Source organism: Muntiacus reevesi, chromosome 9 (assembly GCF_963930625.1).
Source record: "Muntiacus reevesi chromosome 9, mMunRee1.1, whole genome shotgun sequence".
In the NCBI taxonomy this organism is placed as follows: Eukaryota; Metazoa; Chordata; class Mammalia; order Artiodactyla; family Cervidae; genus Muntiacus; species Muntiacus reevesi.
The window spans coordinates 85,271,013-85,283,097 of record NC_089257.1 but is presented as its reverse complement, the minus strand read 5'-3'; positions in this window follow the sequence as shown (position 1 = coordinate 85,283,097).

Sequence of the window (12,085 nt, the reverse complement as noted above, 5' to 3'; positions counted from 1 at the left end):
TGGATGGCCTCACTGATTCAATGGATATGAGTTGGAGCAAACTCCAGGAGATAGTGAAGGACAAGGAAGCCTGGCATGCTGCAGTTCATGCATTGCAAAGAATCAAAAGCAACTTTGCAACTGAACATCAACAATGATAAAATCTCATGAAGAACTGGTAGAATTCCTAACAAATAATTTTAATTGTCTCAATTTATTAAAATATTATATCACTGTATTAGTTTCTTGGGATTCCTATACCAATTAACATAAACTGGGCAGCTTAAAACAACAGAAGCTTCTTCTTTCATAGTTCAGGAGGCTGAGCTAAAGTCCAAAATCAATCAGGGTTGGTTCCTTCTAGAAGCCCTGAGGGAGAAATTGGTCCCATGTCCCAGTCCTAGCTTCTCTTGGCTCTCAGAAACCCTTGGCATTCCGTGGCTTGTATATACTTCACTGCAGTCTCTATACCTCTGTCTTCACATGGCTTCTTCTGTCTCTCTGTGTTATCTACTCATTCTCTCTCTTTTTTTTTTTTTTACTCATTCTCTTATAAAGACACCAGTCACTGAACTTAGGGCTCATTTAGGATCCTAAGCTGATATGCCCTCCTCTTGACTAAACACATTTGCAAAGACTACTTCCAAATAGGGTCACTTTCTGAGGTTCCAGGTGGACATGAATTTTGGGGGAACAGTGTAGGACCCACTAAAATCACCTGGAACTTTCACCTAAAGATAAAGCTCACATGTAACTTGAAGCAACTAATTTACATTTCATAATATCAGAACACACTATTGGCCTAAGATTGCTTCCCTCTGTCTTGCAGTGTTAGGCATGGTTCACTGTCATCTTTTTAATTTAGGATGAGCTTATTATGTATTTCTAAGATCTCCTTTAAGAGTTCTGTAGCTTAGGGCTCTTCATTCCTTTCTTCTCACTGTCAGAATTCAATTTTCTGGACAATCTGACAGCCCCAAATTCTTATGATCCATCAAAATGCAGGAAGCCACAGAAATTGTGTTGAAATTTCATGGTGTAGCAAAGCCAGCTAGGCAAATTTACACTTTCTAAAAAACTTCAACTACCAAGGAAATCCTGTGATCTGGCTCCAACCTAACTCTCCATCCATACATCTTGCGGAAATTACTTCCCCACCCATTCTCCTGCCCTTACATTCCTCTCTTTGGCAATATAGAGTTGATTATTATTCTACAAATGTGAAATATGACATCATACCACTGTGTCTGCACAGCCTGTTCATTTTGCTAGACATGCCCTGATACCTTTTATCCACCTCATGATCCACTGCCCCTTCAAAAAACTGATCAATGATTTTCTCCTTCATAAAGGCTTCTCGAATCCACCTGCTCAGATCATTGTTTTGCTAATACACTACCTAGGTGTACCAGTCATGGTACTGTGATATTGCATATTCTCTCTGCATTTAATGTATTAGTTCAACTCAAATGTTTCTCTTTACCACAATGTAACTCTTTTGTGTCTTCATCCCAGAGCAGAATCTGACACATGGTCAACATTCAGTAGTTGCTAAATGAATTCATCAGGACTCTTATTGTCTACTTATGTATGTACAGTTTAGAGGGAATAAGAGGATAAGCAAGTCCTGATTCTGACTTTCTAGGTATTTGTATTCTCTATTTGCTGACATCCACCTGGTAGCATGAACTTTCAAACTCAAGATTTACCACTTGCATGCTCAAAACAACTCTGTTCCTTGAAGATGTGATTTATGAAATTGTTATCACTTCAAACTTGCAAGTAAAACCTTTTAAGCCATCACCCACAATTACTTATAGACAGAAAAGTGCTCACCTCTCTCTGCCAAAATCAGTTATTTTGTTAGTATGTTAACCCCTGGCTTCTCTGCTGCCAGACTCACACATTCATCTTGTGTTCAGTGCTCATCAGTTCAGTTGCTTCCATTTCATTTGGATTTAACATCATAAGCCTTCTGAAACCAGCACTCTTTTCTAGATTTAGGTATATCATTCAAGTCATTTATTAGAAAAAAATATTGGGCCACCTTAAGGAGCTCTAACTTTCATCTTCATAAATGAAGAAAAATCTTATTTGACCTCCCCCATCATTTATTTTGATAAGCCTTATTTGTCCATTCCTCCTACTCCCATATTTCTGCCCATACTTTTGATCAATATCCCATCACTTTTTGCAAGAAAATGTCAGTTGTTCAAGTAGATGGGAATCTATATCAAAAAACATCTCATGCTACTGTCAACTATGTGTTTTCACAAAAATCTGGTAATCAATTACTCCTCATTTTCCAAAGCAAGAAAGAGTTTTTCTCTTAATAGAAAGCAATCTTAGCCCCTGCACTTCCAAATGCTACAATTAAAATTAAAAATTTTATTACATTATCTCCCCTTTAAATTAACTGCGGAATAAAACTCTAAAATAGCTTTTTTTTCTATTTTAGGGATACTGAGATGGAAAATTCCATGAAAAAAAAAGAGATAAATAGCAAATTTCCTTAAAAAATGAAGATATAAATCAAGGTCTTGTTCAGCAAAAAGGCACGTGTGCAGTTGTCCTTTTTGAAGAGCAATCTGTGAATTTTTGTGAACAATCTAAGTTGCTGTTGGAAATTCAATTCCACTCTCATAATATTTTAAATGATTTATTTATACTAGTTTCTCTTTTCCTGGAGAAATTGAGGGAAACTTTCATCAGATATGGTGCTTTAATTATTTCTAATCTAAATTTTCTACTTATTTGATGGAGTATAGGAGGATGATGACTCATGGATGGTGGAGGTTGTTGGGTGTGTGCATGTATATGTATGTGTGTGTTTGTGTGTGTAGGGAAAGCTTTTTATATGAAACATATTTTATTATATGGCCCTGGTGTATATCATTAGCTTCTCTCTTCCTCACTAAGTAAGTGAACACTAAATCTATCCTGAATCTGACATTCTAAAATATTCTTAAGAAGCTGAATGGAATTTTGCCATCTTCAACAATGTGAATGGACCCAGAGAATATAATGCTTACCGATGTGCCAGGCAGAGAAAGACAAACACTCTGTTATCACTTATAAGTGTAATCTAAAAAAAAAAAAAAAAAAACTCTATCTAACAATAAAAGAAAAGATTCACAGATATAGAGAATAAATAATGATTATCGATGGTGACAGGGAAGGGGGAAGGGGTAAAATATGACTATGGAATTAAGAGACACAGACTAACATTTATAAAATAAATAAACAACAAGAATATATTATACAGCACAAGGAAATATAGCCATTATTTTGTAATAGCTTCAATTTGAGTATAATTTAATAAAATCTGTAAAAATATTGAATCACTATGATGTACACCTGAAACTTACATTGTAAATAAACTATACTTTAATTTAAAATTTTAAAGGTAAAAAACGGAACTTGAATCCTTCATTTTGACTTCTGTTCGCAGAGAGTATGGACACAAGCTTCTCAGGACAATTTCAAAAACATCTAGGAGAGTCCAGAAATATCATCCATCCCCTAAAAGGGCCTCTATTTTGCTCTTCCATTTACACAGTCAGTTCAGTCACTCAGTCCTGTCTGACTCTGCGACCCCATGAACCGCAGCACGCCAGGCCTCCCTGTCCATCACCAACTCCCGGAGTCCACCCAAACCCATGTCCATCGAGTCGGTGATGCCATCCAACCATCTCATCTTCTGTCATCCCCTTCTCTTGCCCTCAATTTTCCCAGCATCAGGGTCTTTTCAAATGAGTCAGCTCTTTGCATGAGGTGGCCAAAGTATTGGAGTTTCAGCTTCAGCATCAGTCCTTCCGATGAACACCCAGGACTGATCTCCTTTAGGATGTACTGGTTAGATCTCCTTGCAGTCCAAGGGACTCTCAAGAGTCTTCTCCAACACCACAGTTCAAAAGCATCAATTCTTCACTGCGCAGCTTTCTTTATAGTCCAACTCTCACATCCATACATGACCACTGGAAAAATCATAACCTTGACTAGATGGACCTTTGTTGGCAAAGTAATGTCTCTGCTTTTTAATATGCTGTCTAGGTTGGTCGTAAGCTTTCTTCCAAGGAGTAAGCATCTTTTAATTTCATGGCTGCAGTCACCTTCTGCAGTGATTTTGAAGCCCAGAAAAATAAAGTTAGCCACTGTTTCCCCATCTATTTGCCATGAAGTGATGGAACCAGATGCCATGATCTTACTTTTCTGAATGTTGAGCTTTAAGCCAACCTTTTTACTTTCTTTCACTTTCATCAAGAGGCTCTTTAGTTCTTCTTCACTTTCTGCCATAAGGGTGGTGTCATCTGCATATCTGAGGTTATTGATATTTCTCCTGGCAATCTTGATTACAGCCTGTGCTTCTTCCAGCCCAGCGTTTCTCATGATGTACTCTGCATACAAGTTAAATAAGCAAGGTGACAATATACAGCCTTGATGCACTCCTTTTCCTGTTTGGAACCAGTCTGTTGTTCTATGTCCAGTTCTAACTGTTGCTTCCTGACCAGCATACAGGTTTCTCAAGAGGCAGTTCAGGTGGTCTATTATTCCTATCTCTTTCAGAATTTTCCACAGTTTATTGTGATCCACACAGTCAAAGGCTCTGAAATAGTCAATAAAGCAGAAATAGATGTTTTTCTGGAATTCTCTTGCTTTTTCAATGATCCAATGGATGTTGGTAATTTGATCTCTGGGTCCTCTGCCTTTTCTAAAACCAACTTGAACATCTGGAAGTTCATGGTTTACATATTGCTGAAGCCTGGCTTGGAAGCATTACTTTGCTAGCGTGTGAGAGGTGTGTAATTGTGTGGTAGTTTGAGCATTCTCTGGCATTTCCTTTCTTAGGGATTGGAATGAAAACTGACCTTTTCCAGTCCTGTAACCACTAATGAGTTTTCCAAATTTGCTGGCATATTGAGTGCAGCACTTTCACAGCATCATCTTTCAGGATTTTAAATAGCTCAACTGGAATTCCATCACCTCCACTAGCTTTGCTTGTAGTGATCCTCCTTAAGGCTCACTTGACTTCACATTTCAGGATGTCTAGCTCTAGGTGAGTGATCACACCATTGTGATTATCTGGATCTTGAAGATCTTTTTTTGTACAGTTCTATGTATTCTTGCCACCTCTTATTAATATCTTCTGCTTCTGTTAGGTCCATACCATTTCTGTCCTTTATTGAGCCGATATTTGCACGAAGTGTTCCCTTGATATCTCTAATTTTCTTGAAGAGATTTCTAGTCTTTCCCATTCTGTCATTTTCCTCTATTTATTTGCATTGATCACTGAGGAAGGTTTTCTTATCTCTCATTTCTCTTCTTTGGAACTCTGCATTCAAATGGGTATATCTTTCTTTTTCTTCTTTGCTTTTGGCTTCTCTTCTTTTCACAGCTATTTGTAAGGCCTCCTCAAACAGCCATTTTGGTTTTTTGCTTTTCTTTTTCTTGGGGATGGTCTTGATTCCTGTCTCCCATACAATGTCATGAACTTCCATCCATAGTTCATCAGGCACTCTGTCTATCAGATCTTGTCCCTTAAATCTATTTCTCACTTCCACTGTATAGTCATAACAAGTGCTGTTAAATATTCATTCCATGAAAAACTGGACATCTTGACAGCTATCATAGTGCTTAGGCATCCTTCTAGTAGAGTTCACACCACACTGAAGCAAAATATCTGGTCGAAGTGTGTTGTTCCATCATAATGTGAACATCTAAGTTGTTTATTCTGTCTCAATAGTCCATGGATTTCACATAGTGTTGATCAGTGTTAATGCTAAGTTCTTGTTTTCTAAACTACCATAAAGTTGAGGACAGAAAAATCATGACTTTAAAATTTACCTTGTGATTAAAATGGACTTTCATCAAAAAGTGGGGGAAAGACCTAAACAGACATTTCTCCAAAGAAGACATCCAGATGACTAACAAACACATGAAAAGATGCTCGACATCACTCATTATTAGAGAAATGCAAGTCAAAACTACGATGAGATATCACCTCACACAGGTCAGACTGGCCATCAACAAAAAGTCTACAAACAATAAATGTTCTAGAGGGTGTGGAGAAAAGTGAAACTTCGTGCACTGTTGGTGGGAAAATAAATTGATACAGCCACTATGGAAATGGTATGGAGTTTCCTTAGAAATCTAGGAATAAAACCACCATATGATCCATCAATCTCACTCCTGAGTATATATCCTAAGGAAACCAAAATTGGAAAAGACACATGTATCCCACTGTTTATTGCAGCACTGTTTATAATAGCTAGAATATGGAAGCAATGTAGATGTCCATCACCAAATGAATGGATAAAGAAGTTGTGGTACAAATACACAATGGAATATTACTCAGCCATAAAAAGAACGCATTTGAGTCAGTTTTAATGAGGTGTATGAACCTAGACCATATTATAGAGTGAAGTAAGTCAGAAAGAGCAAGATCAATATCGAATACTAATGCATATATACAGAATCTAGAAAATGGTACTGAATAATTTATTTGCAAGGCAACAATGGAGAAACAGACATAGAGAATAGGTATATGGACATGGAGAGAAGGGAGGAGAGGGTGAGATGTATGGAGATAGTAACATGGAGACTTATATTACTGTATATAAAATAGGTAGCCAACAGGAATTTGCTGTATATCTCAAGAAACAGCTCTGTATCAACCCAGAGAGGTGGGATGGGAAGGGAGATGGGGGGGAGGTTCAAGAGGGAGGGGAGATATGTACACCTACGGCTGATTCATGTTGAGGTTTGACAGAAAACAACAAAATTCTGTAAAGCAATTATCTTTCAATTAAAAGTAAATTAATTTAAAAATAAATAAATAAATAAGTTTTTTTTAAATGGACTTTCTTGAGAAGCAGAGTCCAAAGTGAATTCCTAGTGACATTGTCGACTTAATTTTTGATATCTCTTGCCAGACATTTAATTCCTATCATAAGAATAGTAAAGCTGTAAATAAGATGCCACCTTTGTTAAAAGATCAGGATAAATCAGCATGTTTTGGTTACTTGACACTTTCAGAGTTATTGTTATTTTTATACCCTACACCCAAGTAATAGGCAAAATCTTAGGGGAGTTTCCTGCTAAGTGTATACTAGAGGAAAAAAAACTTTCTAACAAATATTCATACGAAGAGATAAAACTATGTTTCAGAAAATAACTTAAATCTTTTGGGTAGAGATTTATAAATCTATAAATCTTTAGGTGTCTTATTTTGGATTCTCACAGGAGTAGACCTGGAAACAGAGATTTTTGAGAGCAAGTGATTTATTTGAGAGGTGGACTCATAGAGCACTGGTAGAGGCGTGGGATTGGAAGAAGATAAGTCAATGGAACCAACCGTGTGTCACCAATCAGAGCTTCAAACTGCTGGGGATTCGTGAGAGCCTGTGTCGAACACACACTGACAGTCATCCCACGAAGAGGTGAGATACCTAAGGTGTCTAAATACTGACGTCCATCAGTCACTGGTTGAAGATTGGCTGAGGAGGAGATATTTCCCAACACTCCTGGCTTGACAGAGCACAAGTGCATGGATGGATCGGCCCCAGAAATCAGAGAAAACCCTCAGGCAAAGAGAAACAGGTGCCCTCTATTGGTTTTCAGGCCTGCATACACTGATACAGTGTTTACATGAGAAAAGAATAGATATATCAGGGTCAGAGGAGACAGGGAGGTAAAATTGGAGTGAAGAAACAATACAAGCACAAATGACATCTGTGAAACAGCAAATTAACACCCTTAGCAGCAAAATGACTTGTGGAATTTTATGAATAGAGATGTCTAATGTTCAATTTATGGTTGTTTATGTTGCCCAGCTGTACACCTTTATTCTACCACCAGCCCATTTCCAAATTTTCTGCAAAATCTGCTTCACTCACACTTGTGAGTGAGTCTTCTTTTAAAAATAGAAATTGATAAAAGGTTTAAATTTTATATTTTGTTTCAGTGTGATGTGGAGTAAAGCTAGGACAGTCAAAATGTTGGGATGACACAAATTCTGAAGCTCACAGACATAGGAAGTCATGAGGCTATGAGCACTTCAAGATTTTTCATATTTTTTGAGGAGCAAGAGTTGGGATTATTTCATTAAATGGTTGTTTATGGAAAGCTTATCTAAATCTCAAAGGTCAGGAAAGACAGCTAACATGTAGATATGCACGGAGTCAAGCATTTATTTATCACTGTGCTGGGTCTTTGCTGCTGCACACAGTCCTTCTCTAGCTGCTATGAGCAGGGGTCTGCTCTTCAGGGTGGTGCATGGACTTCTCCTGCAGCAGCTTCTCTGACTGCGGCGCACAGGCTCCAGGCACCCAGGCTTCAGTAGTCGTGACCCGTAGGCTTAGTTGCCCCAGGGCATGTAGAATATCCCAGACCAGGGATCGAACCCATGTCCCCTGCACTGGAAGGTGAATTTCTATCCACTGTGCACCACAGAAGCCTAGAATCAACGTTTACATCTTAACAATCTGCTCCTCACCACCTGTACTCATCAACTACAAGTATTCCCTAATCCACACGTAAGGAGAACAGTGGCTGGACAATGAATCACCTTCTAAATCTAAAAGGCCAGGTGGCCTTGTGCTGAACCAGATTTCTGCCTTGTCTCTGCAGATTCACATATGAAGCTTCTCTGGTCATCAGTTTCCATCCCTTTTGAAAAAGGAGTTTGAGATATTCAGTGTCCCTCAGTACCTGACTAACTCTTTAAGGTTCTAATTTTGATGTCAAGCATTTACAAGCACACAGCATTTGACTGCAGAAAATGTGAAGATTGGGTCAAATTTTATTTATATTATTCTGATAAGAATGATCTTTGTCCTTTTATTTGCCCTTCTAACAATTTCATCAAAAACTTTCTGATGATTCAGTCAATACTGATTCCCATTAGCTATTCCCTCACTGCATCCTGTCCATCTATCAAGTACTTATCACATATTGTGTTCATGTGCCTCCATAGCATAAACTTCTTAGACAGAGCATTAAAATTTTCTGTCTGTAACCCTAGAATTTAGCTTGATTTAGCACATTTACTTGTTGTTCTTTAGTGACAAAGTTGTGTCCAAGTTTTTGTGACCCCCATGGATTGTAGCCTGCCAGGCTTCTCCGTCCACGGGATCTCCCAGGCAAGAATACTGGAGTGGGTTGCTATTTCCTTCTCCAGGGGATCTTCCTGACTCAGGGATTGAACCCACATCTCCTGCTTGGCATGTGGATTCTTTACCTTGAGCCATTAGGGAAGCCCATTTAGCATAATACTTGAATGTAATAATTAGTTAATAAATACTTATTGAATAAATCAATGAGTAAATGAACGAGTGCCTTCTATCCTGCATAGCTTCTAACACACTTTGATGATGATGCAAATTAATTAAGTTTGTAACAGACTATTTTGCTTAAGACCTTTCAGAATTGTTTAAAAGTATTAGAGAGAGAGAAAAAAAAAATCAGTATAAGAACCTGCTTGAGTGGGGAAAAGTGAGTCTTTTCATCTGTAGATTGAGACTATATGGAATTCCTTGTTTTGCATATTCTCAAATGGCAGCACTTAGGTTTTTGCTGTTGCTGTTGTTCAGGCACTAACTCGGGTCTGATTCTTTGTGACCCCATGGACTAGAGCATGCCAGACTTTCCTGTCCTTCACCGTCTCCTGGAGTTTGCTGAAATTCATGTCCATTGTATCGGTGATGCTGTCTAATAGTCTCTTCCTCTGCTGCAACCTTTTCCTTTTGCCCTCCATCTTTCCCAGCATTGGGGTCTTTTCCAATAAGTTGGCTCAGCATCAAGTGGCCAAAGTATTGAAACTTCAGCTTCAGCATCAGTCCCTCCAATGAGTATTCAGGGTTGATTTCCTCTAGGGTTGACTGATTTGATTTCCTTGCTGTCCAAGGGACTCTCAAGAGTCTTCTCCAGCACTACAGTTCAAAAGCATCAGTTCTTTGGTGCTCAGCCTTCTTTACAGTCCAACTCTCACACCCATACATGACTACTGCAAAACCCACAGCTTTGACTATATAGACCTTTGTCAGCAAAGAGATCTCTCTGTTTTTTAATGGTCCAACTCTCACACCCAAAGAAGGAGAAAAAGTGGAAGCAGTGACAGATTTCATTTTCTTGGTCTCCAAAATCACTGCAGACAGTGACTGCAGCCATGAAACTAAAAAGACCCTTGCTCCTTGGAAAGAAAGTTATTAGAAACTTAGATAGCATTTTAAAAAGTGAAGACATCACTTTGCTGACAAAGGTCTGTATAGTCAAAGCTGTGTTTTTTCTCAGTAGTCATGGACGGATGTGAGAGATTTAGTTTGCACTGTCTTTTAATTTCTAAATTACATATAACACAGAAGATGCTTTATTCTGGAATTCCGTTTCAAGATACATGAGAGGAAAGTAGAGATTGGCTTTAACCCACATAAGTTTATTGCTATCATTAATCATTCGTTGAGAGACTGGGTATTCATTGGAAGGACTGATGTTGAAGCTGAAACTCCAATACTTTGGCCACATGATTCGAAGAACTGACTCATTTGAAAAGACCCTGATGTTGGGAAAGATTGAGGACAGGAGGAGCAGGGGACGAGAGAGGATGATTCACTGACTCAACGGACATGGGTTTGGGTAGACTCCGGCAGTGGTGATGGACAGGGAGGCTTGGCATGCTGCAGTTCATGGGGTCACAAAGAGTCAGACACAACTGAGTGACTGAACTGAACTGAACTGAACTGAGAGCCTAGTTTGAGTCAGACTTTTTCTAAGGGTTGCAGAAAATACATATCAGAAATGTTGGCTCTTGGCATCAAGGGATATCATTAAAGTGGGAGACTGGATCATAGAGTCAATATATATACACACACCTAAAGCAGCACACAATATGTGCTCAATAAAATATGGACCATATGTTCCACAGGGCTTCAGAGAACTGAGGGGGTCTGACCAGGGCTGAGGCATCCACAATAAGGACAGGAGATGGTTCATGAACTTAGATATTGGGTCAGTACATCAGAAAGGTGAGTGGTAAACACATAGAAGAGATGCAGGTAGGAACTTTAGCAGACTCAAACTACAGCCTAGGACTGAAGCCTACATGTTCATTCTGTGAAATAATTCTAACATTTGCTATTGGGTTAAATCACCAGTAAAATTCTAGCTAGTAAATTCCTCTCAGGAATAACTTTATGGTGACATCAAATCATACACGTCAGTCAACAGATATAGGGCTTCTTAAGAGTTCTAGGTACCTAAATTTACACCTAGATGTCTTCCCTCCCTGCTTTTCAGTCATCTCTAATCACTACAACACAAACTATTAATACCATGGAGAAACAAAGAAGAGAGAGTAGGAAATATTGCATAGAAGTTATAGGGGAGAAAAAATAATTTTCTCTCCACCCTCGTGGGTTCTTGGCTGAGATCCCTGTAATAAAAGACAATAAGAGAAAAACAGAAGTTTGTTAACATGTATACCTCATGTTTACATGGGAAATACCCATCAAAAAATGAGTAACTCCTCAAGGTGGCTTATAATTCAGGATTAAATGGTATCTTAACAAAGAAGTGGAGAGGAAATGTAAGTGTCTCAGGGGAGAAAAAAAGAGTTTTAGAAAAGATTACTGGGTCTTTAAGGCATGGATGGGAGGAGACAGTGAAGGGCAGAGGAGTCTGCCGTCTGCAGTCAGTGAGGTCACAAAGAGTTGGACACCTCTTAGTGGTTGAACAACAATGAGCAATAATTTGTGACAAAATTTGCCTGGGTGTAATCCAGTGTACTCTCTTGTGATGAGTGAATCTTTCCTGATTGAGGAAATTCATATGGCATGATTGTAAGACAATGAGTTCCTTTGGAGGATCTTTCTCTAGGCAGATAGAAGACTTCAGCATCAGCTGTTTTTCAAGTGCCTATAGCACAAAAATTTAATACACAAAAGCAGAAGTTTTGGGGGTAATGTATTCTGCTACCCTTCAGGATCAAGGACTCTGATTTTAGACACAGATAGATTTGGATTTGAATTCCAGTTCTGACATCACTCACTGCATGGTGTATCCCTACACAAGTTAATAAAGAGTACCTAAAATCTCAGTTTCTTCCTCACAA